Below are 8631 nucleotides of genomic sequence, written 5' to 3'. Positions count from 1 at the left end.
ATACAATAATAAATATACAAATATTTGTGTGTGTGTGTGTGTGTGTGTGTGTACACAAACTATTGAAATAAAACCAACAATATCAAAACAAGTATCAAAAAAAGACACGCCTCACATACACTTGGTGAATAATCAAAGGCATCTCCAAAAAAAGATATATTTGGGACAATTTGGTGTCTTTTTTCTCCTTTATTAAAGAAGAACAGGGTATTTCAATGCCATCATCATCACAGAGGTGTCGGGGGGGGGGGGGGAATATAATGGTTGAAAATGTCTAGTAAACCATATCAGTAGGTGGTCTCGTATTGAGTATATTTGGTGAGGCAACATGACAGTGACGGAGGACTGAGGATTGGACTGGTCGTTCTGTGGTGTTATGGCAGTGGACGAAGCTGAAGTGCAACTTTTGAATAAATGTGTTTTTAACAAATTAATAAATTTTAAAAGACAAAACATCAGACCATCAAAAAAAGGAAAAAGTCAATAATAATCCAGAAGCAGTCTAGGTCTTTCCTCAGTCATTCCAAGAGGCCTGAGAAACAAGTACAGGTGGTACCTCAGAACTGGAACGTAACTGGTTCCAGAAGACCGTTCGACTTCTGAAATGTTCTGAGGTGCAGCTTCCGATTGGCTGACAGCTAGGATTTTGCACAGTGGAAGCCACAGTGGATGTTCGTGTTCTGAGGACTGTTCAAAAACCAGAGCACTTCTGGGTTCTTGGCATTCAGGAGCCAAATTGTTCAAGAACAGAGCCATTCGAGTTCTGAGGTACCACTGTATACCATAATCCAACTCCTAACAACAGGCAGGAAATCTAGCCATTCCAGGCATGTCAGCCCCAACTCGACACACATTTGGGGTAATTAACTTTTGGTCCTTTCTTCTCCTGTGCAATCTCCAGTCTTCCTTAGGCATGATAGTTGGCCTTCAGTAAGTAGTTCCATCTCAGAGATTAAATACATTTAGTAAATTATTTGACCCAGTCCTTAAATGCATGAACACCTTCTTTCTTTTCTACTGTATGCACCAGGGAAAGGGAACTTGTGGCTTGTACAGTGATGCTGTTCAGCAATCCCTGACCATTTGTTGATTGGCACCAATGGAAGTTGTAGTCATAAATTCAAAGAATCGTAGAATTGTAGAGTTGGAATCCTGCCCACAGCCATCTCTGGGTGGGCTCTAACCACCAGGCAAGACGTGCTGACCCACTGTGCCACTGAGATGAGGATCTAGAGGCCCACAGTTTCCCCATCCCTGATATATTCCAATAGCAAGCAGATTTCCCAAGTGCTGAACCATATGGGGCCAAAATGGCATGCCCCACATACACAAATGTTAAGGGGTCAACAGGCTTTGACTGAGCATTCTCAGTAACCACAGCGAACACTGAACATCTGGTAGGAGTGGGAAACAAGGGTGAAGTGAAACGAGAGACTATTCTGGGAGAAAGAGGGCTTGGCTGCTGAGCTCAATCCCTGAGCAGGAGCACGTGACATGGCAACATTTCTGTGCAGGCCCCACTTGTACAGTGGTACCTCGGGTTACATATGCTTCAGGTTACATACGCTTCAGATTACTGACTCCGCTAACCCAGAAATATTACCTCAGATTAAGAACTTTGCTTCAGGATGAGAACAGAAATCGTGCTCCGGCAGCACGGTGGCAGCAGGAGGCCCCATTAGCTAAAGTGGTGCTTCAGGTTAAGAGCAGTTTCAGGTTAAGAACGGACCTCCAGAATGAATTAAGTACTTAACCCCAGGTACCACTGTAATTGTTAATCTTGCGGTCCAAGACCATGTGCGGTATTTGTCTCCACAAAGACAGGAAAGCCCTGCCTCTCCACGTGGACCACAGAGCTGGGAGTAGGGAGACTGACATTCACTGCCAGCCAATGAGGGCCAAAGGGCCTCTTGCTCTGTGTTCAGCTGCAGGGAGCGCCACAAAAACCCCATGGAAGGGAGTGCGAGAGGCAGGAGGTGCCAGATTTTAGCATTGCAGAAGGCGCCACTGAAATTTGAGAGCCCAGGGTCTGCCTCTGGCCTTGAGCTTTCAAACAGTTGTGCAGGGGGCATACGAGAGCAGAAGTCATAGAATTGTACAGATTCGCCTCCACCGCCCGGCAAGAGTATTCAGGCCAACTGTGTGAGTACAATCAGAGGAAAATCACATTCATTCTGGGAGAATGCTACAAACTGTTAGTATTAGGAAATGCTAATCACCTGAGACGTAGGATTTGAAGCCTGGAACACTCATACCTGCTTATTTGGAATCTTATAAAGACATGTCGATATCTGCTGGCTTTTGGGTCACTGACTTTAACTGGAAAAAGTGGGAGGCTTTTAATAACCCCATGAAGTGAAGGAATTTGTTTCTGATTTGCCTGTGTGTGTGTGTGTGTGTGTGTGTGTGTGTGTGTGTGTTGCTTGACCAGAACATCTTTGAGATGAGCAGGTCTGAAGCTTACTTTAAAAAATAAATTTTAAAAAGCACCATGTATTGAAAGTTTAAAGGTAAAGGGACCCCTGACCATTAGGTCCAGTCGTGGACAACTCTGGGGTTGCAGCGCTCATCTCGCTTTATTGGCTGAGGGAGCCTGCGTACAGCTTCCGGGTCATGTGGCCAGCATGACTAAGCCCCTTCTGGCGAACCAGAGCAGCACATGGAAACGCCATTTACCTTCCCGCCGGAGCGGTACCTATTTATCCACTTGCACTTTGACGTGCTTTCAAACTGCTACCTGCTAAAACATAATAGCCCTCAACTAAGCTAAAAGATTCTCAGGTTATAAAGGATTATCATAAACCTGTCTGACTGCGTGCAGGAGAATCATCTTAAAACAAGCAACTGCTGAGGCTTCTGCTAATCCTAGTGATTGCGCATAGATAAGAACAGTTAAGGGACATCCTATCTTTATTTAAACATTTTAATGATGAGGCACCTGAAGTTCTGGGTGGGGTTTGTTAGTTTTTCAATATGGCTAGTCTAAGTATGCCTCATGTTCTAAGCATGGGATCTCCCTTCACCTTTGTCTACCTGGATTATATGATTTCAGATTAGATGTTCTCAGGCCACAGAGAACACACCTGACCAGCTCTATGAATGGAGTAATGTACACAATTTCTACTGGGAGCTGAACAAATTTTCCACTGCATTGGGTAACCCCAGGTTCAGCTATACAGCTGCAAATAAAACGTTGTGTGCTTTAAGTGCAATATACATTGTGACACTAGATCGTGATAGTGAGCCTTATGGAAAATTCAATGTATTTTTTAAAAACACTTTTTTAAAAAAACATTTTCAGAACATTTTTAATATGTGTGTGGATTCCAGCCCTATGTGTAAGGAATGGAAACTATCACAAACCACCAGCAGTTTTTTTGGTGGCCAGAAAACAGTTGGATTGTACCTGTAGTAACAGGAGGAGGAGGAAGAATATAGCACGGAAAACATACATTCAGAACAGGAATGCTACCACATCTTATTTTTTATATAGCCAGTTTTTTTACCTACCCATTAGAAAGCTCAAGGTTTCAGTACATGGAATTTATCATACTTTAAGTTAGGTTGATAGAAAGTGACTTGGGACCAATCTGCACTATATATTTAAAGCAGTATCATACTGCTTTAAACAATCATGGCTTCTCCCAAAGAATTCTGGGAAGTGTAGTTTGTTAAGGGTGCTGAGAGTTCTTGAGACCCCCCATTCCCCTCGCAGACCTACAATTCCCAGAGTTCCCTGGGAAGAGTGATTGACTTGGAACTGCAGTGCCGTAGATGGTGGGTTCCAACCAGTTCTTGATGGAGCTGCGCACCCCTTGAAGGTTTGGAGTTTGGGAAGGACATCAATCAATAGGAATCCTTGGTAACTTGAAATGTTGCAGTGTGTGACATTTTAACTGGTTATACTGTTACTTGGGGGAAAGGGAGTTCTGGCTACCTTCAAAAGCCCAGGCTGCTGAAGAGGCCAGAGTCCATATTGGCTGTGAGTCCTGGAAGACCTGTTCCCTGCCTTGCAGGCCTTTTTACCTGGTCTGGGAGGGTGGTACCCGGACTGACTCCAGCTACAAAAGCTGAGGCTGCTGAACAGAATCTTTGGCAGGTTGTTGTTGTTGTGGGGAGTTGTTGCTGTCATTGACTTTTTTGGATCTTTATTTTGGATCTTATGATTTTTGTTTTTTAAAAATTGTTTATGACTACTTTTGTTATGTTTACAGTTATGTAATTTTTATATGTTGTAAGCTGCCTTGAGCGTGGTTTTAACTTTGGAAAGGCAGCATACAAATATAATGATTGATTGATTGATTGATTGATTGATTCTTAGATCTGCACATGTTTTACAAAACAAGTTGACAGTGTGTGTTCTCCATTTTCCACAAAGTATGAAATGAAATATTTTACTTTTTGGTATTAATATTTTATTGAAAAGTTTTCAATTACCATATAAAGAAATAAAGTGATACAAAGAAAAGAAATAAAAATAAAAAGGCATTGAAGTGGATAGAAAAAAATATGAATATATACATAAAATATTCTAACCCATACATTCTTTTATAAATTTGATATTATTATCCTAATAAATATGTAAATGTTAATAGCCTACTACATTTTGTATAAACGCATTCCAAATATTGTCATATATATCCAAGCAAAGTCTACATCTGTAAGCAGCCTGTTCATAAGTTGTGAGTGTTGTCATGTTGTTGGTCCATTTATTAGAGAGTATCATTTGTTTATTCTTCCAGTTAATCAATATCTGTCTCTTGGCTACCATTAAAGCAAGTGGAATCCATTTTCATTGCCCCATTGTTAACTTCTATACAATAGGGTAATAGGTATATAGTTCAGAAGAATGTTCTCCACTAAAAAATATTAACTTTTTTAAAAAAGCTAGGCCCTTGCTAGGGTCTTATCCCCCACCCATCAGTTCATAACCATCAGTCTGAGAAGCATAAGACAATATTTCTTTAAAAATACATCTATTTGGCAAAGTCAGTGTGTGCTTTTCAACTTCTGGCGGACAATCAAGACAAAAGAAAAGTCTGTTGCATTTATTATATTTTTAGAAAACAATTCAGCTTCTAGAAGTTCTCCAGTTTCACAAAATAATTTATTCAGGCACAGATCTACCAACTAATTACTAACCTTGCCTTTAAAATTAGGTACCTTTGGAGAATCCATGCAACAGAGCCAAAAATGTACTGTTGCATGTTTAAATAGGTGAGAAAAAGAAAACTGCACTATAAAATGTTATAGGTTTTAATCACTAAGATAAGTCAAGATCTGATCTGAAAATGAGACTTTCTTTGGAACACAAATACCTTGGAAGGGTGTGGATTTGGCTTGTTTCAAATAGAAAACTTTCAAACTATAGCATGTTGTTTTTGGCCTTTCATGCAGCTGAGTTCCAAGGTTTGAAAATTATTTAACTCTGCAAGTGGAGAATACGAAGGCATGCTTAAGTTTCAGTCTCTGTTTATTCTGCAGCAGGTTGTTCATAAGTCATATGCAGAAGACCTATTCACCTCTATTTCTGTTCGCACATCAGGAGTCACAGTTCATCCTCACCTCCCTCAACAAAGACCCAAATTATGAACCGCTTTTTGATATACTGTAGAAAAGTTTTCAGCAGCTTCATTTCACTAAAGCAGTTTCACCTACATTGGGATGAATAAGAATTGGTTCACAATGTAAAAGGTGTGACCGGAAAGTTAGGTGAATGGTCACAGAAATTGGACAGTGAGAAATATTTGAACATACATGCCTTATAGGCCTTCAAAGTAGGCCCCCTCTGATACAATGCACCACTGACAACGTTCATACAACTGTTGGAAACTTCTGGAGAAGTCCTCTGCTTTCAGTTCCCTCATCACAGCAGCTTGGACGTGTGAAATTATGGGAAATCTGTGCCCTTTCAGTGCAGATTTCAGTTTTGGAAAAAGAAAGAAATCCAGTGGGGCCAGATCGGGAGAATATGGAGGGTGGGACAACTCAGTAACCTCGGTAACAATTTCACATGGAATATGCAATTATTCCGCAATCATTCAGACAGACAAACGCCGATCCCACATCAGTAACTCACAAACTCTGTTGACATTTGCCACCTTTCTGCTTGTTGACGGTCTGCCAGACCAAGGGTCATCTTCGATGGTTTGCCGCCCTTCACGGAAATGCCTAACCACTCATACACTGTATTTTGGGTTACAGCTTCATCTCCATACATAATTGTGAGCATTTCGTGGGTTTCCGATGCCGATTGTATGTTCGAAGATTTCTCGCTGTCCGATTTCTATGAACATTCTCCGAACTTTCTAGTCACACCTTGTATATGGCACTATGGACTCATCCACATATGTAGTGGAGATGTGACCTGCATCTCCATCCTAGGCAGCCATAGGAATCAGAGCTCCCTGTTTTCACACGACTGCAATGTGTCCCATTGCAGGGGCAGCTCCAAGTTTGCAGGGGCCCTCAGCAAAGATACCTGTGACGGCCCTTCTCCTACATCATCAGCAGAGTGCTGTGAAACCAGAAGCCATCATTAAATTCCCCACACTGTTCGCTGAGGCATTCCAGAGGTTGCTCCTAGGCCCAACCAGTTGGGGAAAATGAGTGGGTCACATACCCTCCAACACAGTGACAACAAAATCTGGAACTTCATCTTCCTGGACACCATATTCCCATTTTCTTCTTACAAGAGCATGGCAGCCATTTTGGGTCAGTTGTGGGGAGAAAGAAATGTCCCTATTTTCAGTGCTTTTTTCCAAAGGGTACTCAAGGGTAATAGGGTTGACATTTTTCAAGAGGTAAAAATCTGGACACAGAAAGAGAGGACATGTCCGAGAATTCCTGGATGTATGGCAATCCTACCTGTGCCTTTTTTTTTCTAGAAGAAAAGCACTGCCGATTTTCATTTGAGGAATGTTGGAGGGTATGAGATTGTGTTTTGCCCCTTCATATGCTTATGTAGTCGGCTGCATATCTTTAACATCCAATTTCTTAGCAGAACGTGAAGCAAGCTGGAGTTAGGTAAGGGTTTCCATATTTCAAACCAGGATACCCCAAAAGTTGTTGAGCTTTTGTTAGGAATTCCCCTCCCCCCCTCTGGACGTCACTTCGACCTTTGAAGTCCCAGTAATGTCTGGGAAATCCCAGACATATGGCAGCCCTTGTTACATTTTTATCTTAGAAAACAGAGAAACAGGCATTTCTGTCCATTAAAATAGAGATGTTTTCTCCCCATTAAGAAGAAACGTAATAGAATGCTCTTAATATACCCAAATAGTTGTTTGCTATAGTGACAGAGAGCAGAAGAACATTCTGCCCAGCACTTTAAAAAAAAATTAATGCTGATAAAAACTCGAGAAATATGCACAGCACTTAACCTTTGCTTTAGACATGGTTTAGAATCCAGCTTGCAACAACAAAGGAAGGGGGAAGCTCTCCCATTATAAACGAGGGAAAATAACTGGAGCCAGTAGATTTTTCCCCCTCCCTACAATTATAAATAAACAGAGGTTGGGGTTGGTCTCTCCATTGTGTTTTGTTTTGAAAGGAATATATCCACCAAAAAAGCTTCCCCCAAACACCACCCTGCTTTCTTTCATTCCTACAGAAGCATGAATATCTGAACTGTGAACCTTTGCAAAATCACTTATCAAGGAATAAAATCAAATTCTCCAAGTCTGGCTAAGTGTTTTAATTTTTTGCTTCCAATATATAAAGTCAGTTGAGCAGGAGACATGCACACACAACCCTCGCTTTTCCTAACAATTCACAAGAAGGGTAAAATATGCACTGAAGAATAACCAGTAAAATGCCAACCTTTTCAAATGAGTGACTGGGAGGCAATCTATCAAGGTAGATTCAGTAGTTTAACTGGAGGTGGGGGTGTTTTTTGTTATGGCAAAGAGGGAATACCCAACGACAGCAGAAAGCAGGGAAGGTTGGCCAAGTCTGAATCCAGCCAACCTGGAGGCTCCCCAAACCTAATTTACCTATGAATCCTTGTCTTAAAAGTTCAGCAGGCACCTCAGTTATCGACCAACATGAGACAACAGTGTGATGCAGCAGCAAAAAAAAGCTAATGCTATTCCAGGCTGCATCAACAGAAGCGTATTGTCCAGATCAAGGGAAGTAATAGTACCACTCTATTCTTCCTTGATCAGAAGACACTTGGAGTACTTGTATCCAGTTCTGGGCGCCACAATTTAAGAAGGATATAGACAAGCTGGAATGTGTGCAGAGCGGAGTGACCAAGATGATCAAGGGTCTGGAAACCAGTCCTTATGAGGAACGCTTGAAGGAGCTGCATATGTTTAGCCTGGAAAAGAGGAGAGCGAGAGACATATTCAAATATCTGAAGGGCTGTCACATGGAAGATGGGGCAAGCTTGTTTTCTCCTGCTCTGGAGGGTAGGGCTCAAACCAATGGTTGCAAGTTACAAGAAAGGAGATTCTGACTAAACATCAGGAAGTAGTTTCTGACAGTAAGAGCTGCTTGACAGTGGAGAGGGGTTGTGGACTCTCCTTCCTTGGAGGTTTTTAACTTAACGAAATGAGCTGTGCATATTCAGTTTTAATGACACATGGAGCTTACCCACAATTCCTCTTGTGCCACTGCTTTCCACCGGGA

This window comes from Podarcis muralis, chromosome 17 (assembly GCF_964188315.1).
Source record: "Podarcis muralis chromosome 17, rPodMur119.hap1.1, whole genome shotgun sequence".
Classification (NCBI taxonomy): domain Eukaryota; kingdom Metazoa; phylum Chordata; class Lepidosauria; order Squamata; family Lacertidae; genus Podarcis; species Podarcis muralis.
The sequence above is the reverse complement of the archived record's forward strand: the minus strand, read 5'-3'. Positions refer to the sequence as shown.